Source organism: Hylobates moloch, unplaced genomic scaffold (assembly GCF_009828535.3).
Source record: "Hylobates moloch isolate HMO894 unplaced genomic scaffold, HMol_V3 SCAFFOLD_12, whole genome shotgun sequence".
Taxonomy (NCBI): Eukaryota; Metazoa; Chordata; class Mammalia; order Primates; family Hylobatidae; genus Hylobates; species Hylobates moloch.
In genome coordinates, this window is record NW_026652287.1 from 93,109,570 (window position 1) to 93,121,729 (window position 12,160).

General features: G+C 41.3%; 1 protein-coding gene across 1 annotated transcript in view; it reads right to left on the reverse strand.

Moving 5' to 3' along the window:
* Window positions 1-12,160, reverse strand: part of LOC131380755 (uncharacterized) — a 517,791-nt gene that overhangs the window by 310,320 nt on the left and 195,311 nt on the right. The gene's annotated exons all lie outside the window — the stretch shown is intronic.

The window sequence follows — 12,160 nt, forward strand, 5'->3', positions numbered from 1 at the left end:
AAGGAATCATCCTGGAAGCCAAGAATTGAACCCGAGCCACCATTGTCAAAAGGCAAAGTCTTACCTACTGAGCTACATGGCATTGAGCAGTTTCTATTGCCGTTCCCTGAAGAAGTAGAGCAGCCAATTTCAAGCTTGCAGAGCCTCTTAACTGCTCAAGATAATTTTTAGGGCTAACTATGACATGGACCCCCAAATTCCTGTCCTCTGGTTGGAGGAAACCAAAAGAAAGTATCTCCACATGGTCACAAAGTTAAGTTCTTAAGGACACAAAACAAGACAGAGAAATTTCATCTGGTCTTCGTTTCAGGGACCCTCAGCAAAGTTTGTAACTGACCAGCCTGCCAGGCTGGCTTGAAAAGTGGGTTTACAGGAGTTCTAAACCCACGTTTTATCTTGTGATGCCCCTCTCTCCATTATAGAACAACATAGAAAGACAAATTCTTAGCACAAAGTACATCAGATTTGCTACAACCTAAGACTAGTCTCACAAATCCTTTCTTCTATTAATCAAACCCTTGTAGAGGAGACAAATAGTGGTGTTTACCATTTACACACACACACACACACACACACACACAGAGAGCAGAAACTTGGCTGGTAAGAATTTCTTATCCTTTTTGCTGGCATACTAGGTTTCCAGGTTCTCTTTCTTCGCAGCTTCCACAGGAACAGAGTGGTTTTTGATGATCCTGACCACTGTGCCATAACTGTGAGGGTCAAGCCACTCAACAAAATAAAATCACCCCTTTCTGTTTTATGGAACCATAGGCAAAAGATTCTCAATTTTGCAAGATGTTGCCCAACAGGCTGCTTGGGGAACCAAATTAACATTCTCCATCTCAACAAAATACACATAACAAAACAGACACTAGTCACCTCGTTCAGTACCCAATAATGACATGGCAAGGCTCAAAGTTTCTCCTCTTGGTTTCTGTTGTCTTTGACCTACTCCAGGTGGTTGAGGGATGACCTCAGAACAGTAATTCAATGGGTGGTCTCTGGGAAAGACAAAGAGCAGAGAGTCACCCCAAGTCAGTCCTGTTGAGCTTACTTCAGGACTCACTGAATGTAACCAGACAAAAAAGGAGGGTTCTCCGAGTTAGGCCTGTTGGACTTCTGTCAGCAATTCCTTCAGAGATCCCCTCCACACATACAAACACACACAAACACAAGACAGACAGAAGGCCTTCCAAATCAAGATCCCTAACCAAGAATTCCAGGAGTACTTCTTCTAAACTATCTTCCCATTCTCCATCTGAGAAATCTCCCCAACATCTTCCTGACTGAGAAGAAGTCTCCCAAACCAAGACTCTTCCTACTCGTTAGGGAGAGCCAACTGAGAACCCCCAGGAGCTGAACTGAGACAGACACCCCATGGTGGAGCTACAGGCAGACACCTCACAATGCGGCTACAGCTAGGCACCCCACCATGGGGTTACAGAACCAGTCAGGAGAAGGAAGGAGACATTGGCAGTGCCTGGGATACTCACCAACCCAGATACTCCATAATGGGGCTATAGCTACAGATACTCCATGACCTGGCTACAGCACCCAGCCATGGAGCTATGGACAGACACCCCGTGATAGGGCTTCAGTTATGAGATGTCTCCTGAGGACTATTTCTCCATTGCAATTAAATCCATGCACACTGGGTTGGCAGTGCCCAAGTGGAAGAGACAGTGCCAGAGTCAGCCACTGTCCCAGAAAACTAGGTGGCCACTTGAGCTGACCTCCAGATCCATTGCCAGAGGCAGGCTACCAAACCATGGGCAGCTAGCCACAAGGGCTATCCTGGACAAGGCCCCAAATTTGTAACTGCCCAATGGGTTCACCTTGCCCACTGCCTAGACAGAGCCAATTTATTAACACAGGGGAATTGCAATAGAGAAAAAGTAATTTACACAGAGCCAGCTGTGCAGGAGACTGGTGTTTTATTATTACTCAAATCAGTCTCTTGAAGTGTTCCTTTATGCTCAGAAGAATGACTCATTAAGTGAATGGTTTTATCTGATCAATTCTCTCCCTAATAGCAGAAGTCATGGCCACAAGTCCCTGAGATTAGTATGGGAATTTGGGTAGGTGGGTTTATTTTAAAGAGAAAAAGAGTAACAAAAATGAGAGATGGGGGCCTCAAAGATCAAACCTCATATTTTTCTAAATTTATCCCAAGACCAGCCCTACCAGAATTTATTAAAAGTTTGATCTCCAGGAAATCACATAAGCTTTTGCATTCAGCAAGACTAATCAAGATGGTCTCAGCCTTTGAGAGAAATCTATGAAAAGGAACAATTCAAAGAAAAGAGGTAAACATCATATTATGAGAATGCTGGCATTTTTTTCCATAAGCTGAGTCCTCCATCTTAAACCAGCTTCATCAGCTTGAGCATCCTTAAAAGTTTCACAGCTGACAAAATATAGTCATGCACTACATAACAACCTTTCAGTCAATGACAGACTGCACACACCATAGAGGTACCATAAGATTATAATACTGTATTTTTACTGTACTTTTTCTATGTTTAAATATGTTGACTAGACAAACACTTTCCACTATGTTACAGTTGCCTACAGTATTCAGTACAGCAACATGCTGTACAGGTTTATAGTCTGAAAACAACTGGCTATACCATGTGGTCTAGGTGTGTAGTGGGCTGTAGCATCTAGGTTTATGTAAGTATATTCTATGATGTTCACACAATTATGCACTTCTCAGAACATATCCCCATTGTTAAGCAACACATGACTGTATATTAATTCAGTATTTTGTTCCTAGAGTCTCATAACAGATGTTTCTCCCCCATGGCACATAAACAAGCAGTAAACCATACTAGCTTTTCAGTCACTTAGGCCTGGATTCAAATCCTGACTCTTCAGCTTAGCTATGTGACCATGGGGAGGTCATTTAACTGCCCTAAACCTTGTTTTCTCAACTGCAAACTGGGAATCATTGTCCCTATCCCATAGAGTTGCTAGGAAGATGACATAAAAATAATGCATTAAAGAGCTTACCGAAGTGCAGGTCATACAATCAGCACTTAGTAAATGGGAGAAAGTTAAAAAGAAGGGACAGGTGAGGGGAACTGGCAAAGACAGAGAAAGAGTGTGGAGCTCCTGAGACACACAAGTGCATGGGTTCCAGGTGATGCATTGCTTGGGCAAAACCACACACACCAAGTCTCAAAAGAAATTGAAAAGCCTGAGAGAAAGCAGGCCTGGAATTTACAAATGGAAAGAGTCCTATCTCTCTTATGTTTTCTCTTGGAACATGTGAGATGAGTTCACCCAGAGACAGGAAAGAAAACAGCAAGGACCGCCCAGGCATTACGGCGTGGGTTCTGCCTGAAGAGTCCCATGACAAAAGAGAATTTAGGGTAGGACATCCACCTGGAAAACTTCCAGGCAGAGTGGTGCCTAGGAAGCTGCTAAAAGCTTAAATAAGGGGGAGTAAACCAGAGAGCTGGACGAAAAAATAAAAAGCCAAAAGGACCCTCCTGGTCTCCCTGCAGATTGTCAGCCTCATCCCATGAAACTGGCCTCAATTATTACAGACAGAAGAATTTCCTGCTGGAAAGCTCTTCGACCTTACCGAGCTTGGCCTAGGATATTCAACATTCTCAGGCTTGGCATGGCATTCTCCAGTAAGATTTTCTCTTTCTGGAAAAAAATAATACAGAAAAAGAAAAGGCAACTATATAGTGAAAATACCAAAGAATGTCAGGAATTTGAATCATGGGGAAGAGAATTCCTAAATTTATCTTTCCCAAAGTTATTTTTATCAAGGAGAAAGACATTTCCTTACTGAGGCTCTGAATCTATAAGTCCCTAAAATGCTTTCTTATGAAATTCATGCTTGTGTTTTATTTTTTATTTATTTTATTTTATTTTTGAGACAGAGTCTCACTCTATCACCCAGGCTAGAGTGCAGTGGTGTGATCTTGGCTCACCGCAACCTCCACCTCCCGGGTTCAAGCAATTCTCCTGCCTCAGCCTCCCGAGTAACTGGGATTATAGGTGCCCACCACCACACCCGGCTATTTTTGTATTTTTAGTAGAGACAGGGTTTCACCATGTTGGTCAGGCTGATCTCCAACTCCTGACCTCAAGTGATCCACCCACCTTGGCCTCTCAAAATGTGTTTTATTTTTTAAAGATAAAGGCACTTTGCATACCTCTTTCTGTATCAACCCTTTTCCCTCCTGCCCACACAGCTGTGAGAAGAATTTCAACAGGCCCAGCAAATGACATAAAATGAGATACCATGTGCATTTTGGAGGCTGAGGTATGAGGACTGAGAGTTGTAAATAAAGTGCTGACCCAAGTGAGACCCAATTAGCACCTGGGATGCCCTGGGTGCAGGGTAGCAGCCCAGAGCCGCTGGCCCCTTCCTGGCCATCTGGGTGCTGGGCACAGATTTCTCAACAAGAAGACTCTGCTACCTCCCCTCACCAGGCCTCTATTCTTCTGAGAAACACAAAGCAATAATAAAAGAAAGTGTTAACCAAATAAATAAATAGTGCTGAAAAGGGCTCACTGCATCCTGGAGTTGCAGCTCCTGTAGCTGTAGTAATGAATCTGGTAGCCCCTAGTGATTCTCCTTTATTTATCTTGAGTTGGGGTCTCGCTCTGTCACCCAGGCTGGAGTGCAATGGCACCATCTTGGCTCACTGCAACCTCCACCTCCCAGGTTCAAGTGATTCTCCCACCTCAGCCTCTTGAGTAGCTGGGATTACAGGCACCTGCCATCAGGCCCAGCTAATTTTTGTATTTTTAGTAGAGACAGTGTTTCACCATTTTGGCCTATCTGGTCTTGAACTCCTAAGCTCAGATGATCCACCTGCCTCAGCCTCCCAAAGTGTTGGGATTACAGGCGTGATCCACCGCACCTGGCCTTCTCCTTTATTTCTCTAAGCCTAGTTTCCTACCTGCCTGAGGAGACCAAGTAGGGAATAAACAGAAAGCATCTGCAACACCTTGTTAGAGGGAACTGCTGTCCTCAAGCATCCAACAACCCCACTGAGGAAAACACGGCCAAACCTCCCTCCCAGTGTTACAGGAAGCAGGGCTAGAAATTGGACCTGCGATAAGTTTGCCAAGAAAGTGAATCACACACATGAGACTTCAAGACCACTTAATGCAGAGCAGATTTTCGGACCACTTAATCCGTGGAAAAAAAATAAACGGATTAATAGTTGCATAGAAAAAATACGCTTTAATAAAAAACAATGCATCACTTATGCATACCCTTCTGGGTTATGAGATTCTAGCCCTGTTTATTGTCTTTGAGCTACTCTGTAAATCTTTGTAAGTTGTAGGTAACTGATAGATATATAACTTCTGTCCTATCTGGTAGTGATTTAATTGACTCCCCCTGGCCCTATCCTTCACTCACGGATGAAACAATTTTGCCTCCATTTGCAATTCATCTCAGCATTCCTTTACTTGTAAAAAAAAACCTGTGCTGTTTTGACTTTTCCTTTGAGCCAGACGCTATGGGTTGAATTGCATCCCCTTCCCCAAAAAATATTGAAAATATGTCCCAACCCCCAGTACCTGGGAATGTGAGCTTATTTGGAAATAGGGTCTTTGCAGACGATCAAGATGAGGCCATGAGAGTGGGCCCTGATATAATATGACTGTGTCCTTAAGAAAAATAAAAGGTGATTTAGACACAGAGACAAATTACCTTCCTCTTCGTGCATACACAAAAGAATGCCAAGTGAAGAGGAAGCGAGAGATAGGGTAATATGTCTCCAAGCTAAGGAACACAGAGGATTGCCACCAAAACCACCAGAAACTGGGAGAGATACACAGAACAGATTCCCCTCAAAGCCCCCAGAAGGAACCAACCCTACCAACACCTTGATTTCGAACTTCCAGCTGCGACAACTGTGAGAGAACAAATTTCCGTTGTTTAAGCCACCCAGTTTGTCATACCTTGCTGTGGCATCCCAAGCAAACAAATAAACCAGTTATAACATGTGTCTTATTCCCTAGTATCATATGAGCAAAATAAATTTTTTAGCACATGTTCATTTTTATATCTATAGAAGAGTCATGATTTCATTAGGTTGGGGAAAAAGCTATTGTGATTTTTGCCATTAAAAGTAGTGATCCAAACCCCAATTACTTTTGCACCAACCTAATACCTTTTTTCTGAAAGTCGTCTTTTAACAGTTTTGGAGGATTCACCAAGATGCCCTGTGGATTTTGCTGACCAGAGCCAGGTAGACTTCATCCACAGAGAAGTGCACCACATGGGCAATTCAAGCACAGAAATATATTTTCTTGATTCATGAGGTCAAGTAACATGAAGTGAACAATAGAACTTTGCTGACTCGGTTTTTCTAATTTTATTTTGCCCTTACTAATTTTGGTTTTGGTTTGTTTATAGCCAGTAAATTATTCCCCATTGAGAATTAGTTTTATGGTCTGACCATTTAATGATCTTTGTAAATGTCACATAGAGATCTAGTCTCTGTTGGGTGAAAGGCTCCAGAGAATTTAGTTTGTTTGCTTTTTGGGTGGGAATTTGGTTGTTTTTTGTTTGTTTGTTTTTTGGTTTTTTTTGAGTCAAAGTCTCACGCTGTTGCCTGAGCGGAGCGCAATAGCTTGATCTTGGCTCACTGCAACCTCCACCTCCTGGGTTCAAGTGATTCTCCTGCCTTTGCCTCCTGAGTAACTGGGATTACAGGCACGTGTCACCACACCTAGCTAATTTTTTGTATTTTTAGTAGAGACAGGATTTCACTGTAGCCAGGCTGGTCTCAAACTCCTGACCTTGTGATCTGCCCGCCTTGGCCTCCCAAAATGCTGGGTGGGATTACAGGTGTGAGCCACAGTGCCCAGCTGGAACTTGGTTTTATGATCAGATCATTTGATGATCTCTGCAAATGAATTAAGAGTTTATATAGAACTTGTTTCTGCTGGGTGAGAGATAACAGAGAATCTAGTTTGTTAGTCTTTTCTGCATGTTCACCTTTATATTTTGAATGCAAATCATTAAGAGTTTAAACTGCAAGGGAGGAAAAAATTTTCCTCCTCTCCTCTAAGTTCAATGGCTAGGACCCTACAAATTAAACAATCTGACAAAAGACAGATCAACAAGAGAAAAATAAATTTAATTAAGTGTATTTGCACACACAGGAGTTCACAAACATATGGGGCTTGAGGACATGGTTAGAATTTGCCTTTTTTTTTTTTTTTGAGACAGAGTCTTGCTCTGTTGCCCAGGCTGGAGTGTAGTGGTACAATCTCGGCTCACTGCAACCTCCACCTCCCAGGTTCAAGGGATTCTCCTGCCTCAGCCTCCCAAGTAGCTGGGATTACAGGCACCCGCCACCATGCCCAGCTACTTTTTTTTGTATTTTTAGTAGAGATGGGGTTTCACCATGTTGGCCAGGCTGGTCTTGAACTCCTGACCTCAGGTGATCTGCCCACCTTGGCCTCCCAAAGTGCTGGGATTATAGGCATAAGCCACCACCTAGCCAGAATTTGGAGCTTATCTACCATCTCAACAAGAAAGATAAGGTGTGGAGGAAAGATTAGACCAAGGAAAGGGGGTGCTTTTTGGTTTCTTGGAGGGTGGGGGGTGTAAAATGATCATGGGAAGGTGAGTAGGAAATTAGGAAATGTGTGGTAAGTAAGGTTGTTTAGTATGGTTTGTTATACAGATGAGTCTCCACTGATAAGAATTGTCTCTAGTAGTTCTCTTCCTCATATAGAAGAGTGAGACAACTTTACAAAAAACGGACGTGTATGCCCTGCTTTTAAACAGAAGGGAGTTTTTTCCTGCATCTGCTATTTTTCAATTATCTTCAGCTCAAAATAATCCTTATGCCAAAGTAGCATATTTTGGGGTGACATATTCTGGTCCCCTTCGATACCTACTAGGAAAAAAGCTCTTTGACTGGTGAGTTTTATAAATGTATGTTTACTTTGACTCATGACTGAAAATCTAGAATTAAAACTATAAGCTCCCTCTGTCTGTTTCCACGCTTATGTTTCTATAATTCAGAAAGGCCTTTAAATCTCACATAATAATTTTCACCTCTTGTTGGTATTAATAAATTGGGTTAGAAAATCTCTGAAATTAAAGGAGCTCTATTCTGATTAGCTTATAGAGATAAATAAGTGTTTGTATTAATCGTTTCTAGAATTGCTAGAAAATAAGGAAATCGAACTTCTAATATTTTCAATGTAATTTTTATAGAAAGTAACATGGAAATGTTTTAAGATTTCAAGTTCACATAATTTAGGTAAGTCTTCAGCAACCAAGACTAGTTAAATAATTTTGGTTTAATAAAAACAGCTACAGATTAGCTGATAATCAGATTAGCTAGATAAATTCTGATTTATCAGCATTAAATATAATACCTGCTAGTATTTTAATTCTACTTGGGCATGTACTTCTTAAACAGGTTTCTTGATTGAACAAGCTACCATTACTTCTACTTAATACTTAAGATTATAGAAAATATAAATTTGTGTTTTATTGATTCATTATTCTCACAATTTTGTTTGCCTCGGGTTATGGCTTGTGCAAACAATGAGTCTGAAAGGCTATGAAAGCTGTCAAATTTTGCTCAATTTTGACAGACTTGTTCCCTTGGTTACTGTTTATTGCCTTCATCTACAAGATGAAGGGCTTTTTGTTTTTCTTATGTAATCGGCGCAGACAGCAAAGATTCTGTATTTTACTGGAATAGCCTTCAACGGTTTATGCTGAATTTATTATTATGTCCTTGACTATTTAAGAAAACAAAAGTTTCTCACTTAGGAAAGATATAAGAGTCCTTACAGTCATGTTACCTTCTATTTTTACTTTTTAAATACTTTATTGTCACTTAGAAATGAGGAGCCAAAGAGTTTTGTTTTAGTTTTTGTTTTGTTTTGGGTTTGTTTTGTGTTTGTTTGTTTGTTTGTTTGTTTTGAGACGGAGTCTCGCTTTGTTGCCCAGGCTGGAGTGCAGTGGCACGATCTCCGCTTACTGCAACCTTCACCTCCCCAGTTCAAGCAATTTTTCTGCCTCAGCCTCCCCAGTAGCTAGAATTACAGGCATGTGCCACCATGCCTGGCTAATTTTTGTATTTTTAGTAGAGACGAGGTTTCACCCCCATGTTGGCCAGGGTGGTCTCAAACTCCTGACCTCAGGTGATCCACCAGCCTCAGCCTCCCAAAGTGTGAAATTACAGGTGTGAGCCACTGTACCCAGCTCGCAAATAGTTTTTTAGACACCTAGATCTGATTCCTGTCATAAGTGTTCAAATTGCCTGACAGCGTCTGGTTTTTGCCTCCCTAAAATGGAATTCTAAATACAAAATAAAATGAAGCTTTCAGGATTTTTTTTTGCTACTAAAACTATTTTGAGATTTCCTAGAGGGCCCCTGGCAAATCACAAAGACTTATTATTTAGCCTTTTGAAAAGAGAGGTGTTAGAAATAATTAGGTTTACATGCTGGATTACTATTGATGAACCACATGAAAGACTTGTGAAATCAGAAGAGATGCTCAGCCTTTCCTAGGTTAAACTGGTATATGTTGCATGTTGTTAGTATATTTCAGAAACTGTATGCTCTATGGGCATTTTCCAGAGCTTTGCAGTGTCCTCGCCGTCCATGACACATTTCTCCTTATTAGGGCCCTAGTGCTGCTTTGCCATATAGACAATGACACTACAGTGTCATCACTCATGATTTCAGTTTTTTTTTTTTTTTTAATAGAAATGGGTCTCACTCTGTCATCTATGCTGGTCTCAAACTCTTGGGTTCAAGTGATCATCCTGCCTCAGCCTCCCAAAGTGCTGGAATTACAGATGAGAGCCACAGTGCCTGGCCCAATTTCAGTTGTTTTCTAAGTGTTAACTTGATCACAGCTTTACTTATTTAATTTGAATCTAGTATCTTCTAGGGCAGTGGTTTTCAATTGGGGATTGACATCACTTACAGAATTTTACTAATAAACAGATGTCTAAGAACTACTGAGGACCACGAATTCTCTTTACTTGATATTCTTGATATATTTTTGTTATATTCTTACTTAGCAAATTCGTGTTATATTATGTTTCAGCATTATTACATTATATCTCAAGATTTTTTTCTCTGGAAAGATTATGTTCATCCATTTTTACAAATTACATACAATGTTCACTGTCTTATTTTGTTGTTGTTGTTGTTTTGAGACAGAATCTCCATCTGTCGCCCAGGCTGGAATGCAGCGGTGCGATCTTGGCTCATTCAAACCTCCGCCTTCCAGGTTCAAGCAATTCTCCTGCCTCAGCCTTCCGAGTAGCTGGGATTACAGGCGTGTGCCACTACGCCTGGCTAATTTTTTTGTGTTTTTAGTAGAGACAGGATTTCACCATGTTGGCCAGGCTGGTCTCAAACTACTGACCTCAGGTGATCTGCCTGCCTCGGCCTCCCAAAGTGCTGGGATTACAAGTATGAGCCACCGAGCCTGGCCTGTCTTCTTTAAAAATAGAGCTAATCATTGTAAGTTTTTTTTTTTGTTTTTGTTTTTATGAGGGAGTTTTGCTCTTGTCGCCCAGGCTAGTGTCCAATGGTGCAATCTTGGCTCACTGCAACCTCCACCTCCTGGGTTCAAGAGATTCCCCTGCCTCAGCCTCCCGAGTAGCTGGGATTACAGGTGCCCACCACCACACCCAGCTAATTTTTTGTGTTTTTAGTGGAGACAGGATTTCACCATGTTGGCCAGGCTGGTCTCGAACTCCTGACCTCAGGTGATCCACCTGCCTCAGCCTCTCAAAGTGCTGAAATTACAAGCGTGAGCCACTGCACTTGGCCTGTCTTCTTTGAAAAAGAGCTAATCATTATGTTTTTAATTATTTTATCTAAAATTTTTTTGAATCAACTTTATTTTCTTTTTGGCATGCCACAGAAGCAACCGAATTTTCTTATCAGTTGCATTTTTATTGGAATAAATTCTTTTTTTTTTCTTTTTTTTTTTTTTTTTGAGACGGGGTCTGCCTCTCTGGCCCAGCTTGAAGTCAGTGGCGCAATCTTGGCTCACTGCAAGCTCCGCCTCCCGGGTTCACGGCATTCTCCTGCCTCAGCCTCTCCGAGTAGCTGGGACTACAGGCGCCCGCCACCACGCCCGGCTAATTTTTTGTATTTTTTAGTAGAGACGAGGTTTCACCGCGGTCTCGATCTCCTGACCTCGTGATCCGCCCGCCTCGGCCTCCCAAAGTGCTGGGATTACAAGCGTGAGCCACCGCGCCTGGCCTATTGGAATAAATTCTTATCAGAATCAGAACTTTTGCTTTTGAAAATTATCAGTAATACACAGCAAAGCACAGTATTTTAAGCCTTTTGTCATCTAGAGGTAGTTTTTTTGTTTTACTCTGATGCTTCCTTGAAAATGTTTCCTCTTCAACAAAGGACTGTCTCAGAGACCCATGGAAAAGGACTATGTTGGGTATTTTGGGGTATGTGCTGCTAATGGCATCACTTAAACAATTTTGAGACCACACCAGCAAACAGAGTAAGGATTTCCAGAACTCTAGGCAAGAAACAAATGGAGTCATGAAAATGCTAACCCAAGATCCAGTGAAACAAGAATTAATTACATAGGGCTAAATGAACTGATGAGGAATGATTGTAGTTTATGGTGGGCGGGGGGAGTATTACTGATTTTTTTCTTTTTCTTTTTACAAAATTATTTTTATTCTTCTTCGCAGCATCTGCAGCTGTGAGATTATTGATGTTTTAATATACAGAAGGCCTTTCTTTTTTCTTTTATCAATAACCCATAACAATTTAGTAGACTCTGTTTTTATAAATGGAAATGAAACATTTATGAATGATATCATATTCTTCCAGCCTAACCCCTCCAGAATCTGGAAACTCTTAATGAATATTCTTCTTTTCATACCAATATAGTTATTTCCGTAGATGCGATAAGGACATATCTGGGACTTAATTTTACTGAGATTTCATTGAAAACATTGGTTATACAACCAAGAACTTGCCTGGAATGTCATATTTGAAAACTATGTTTATTTACTCGTATATCACCAGGTACTTTTAAGTAACTAAAGTTGTTTTATGGAGTCAAGGCTTACAAAACCATTGAGTGCAGTGGTGCACACCTGTTGTCCCAGCTACTTGGGAGACTGAGGCAAGAGAATTGCTTCAGCCCAAGA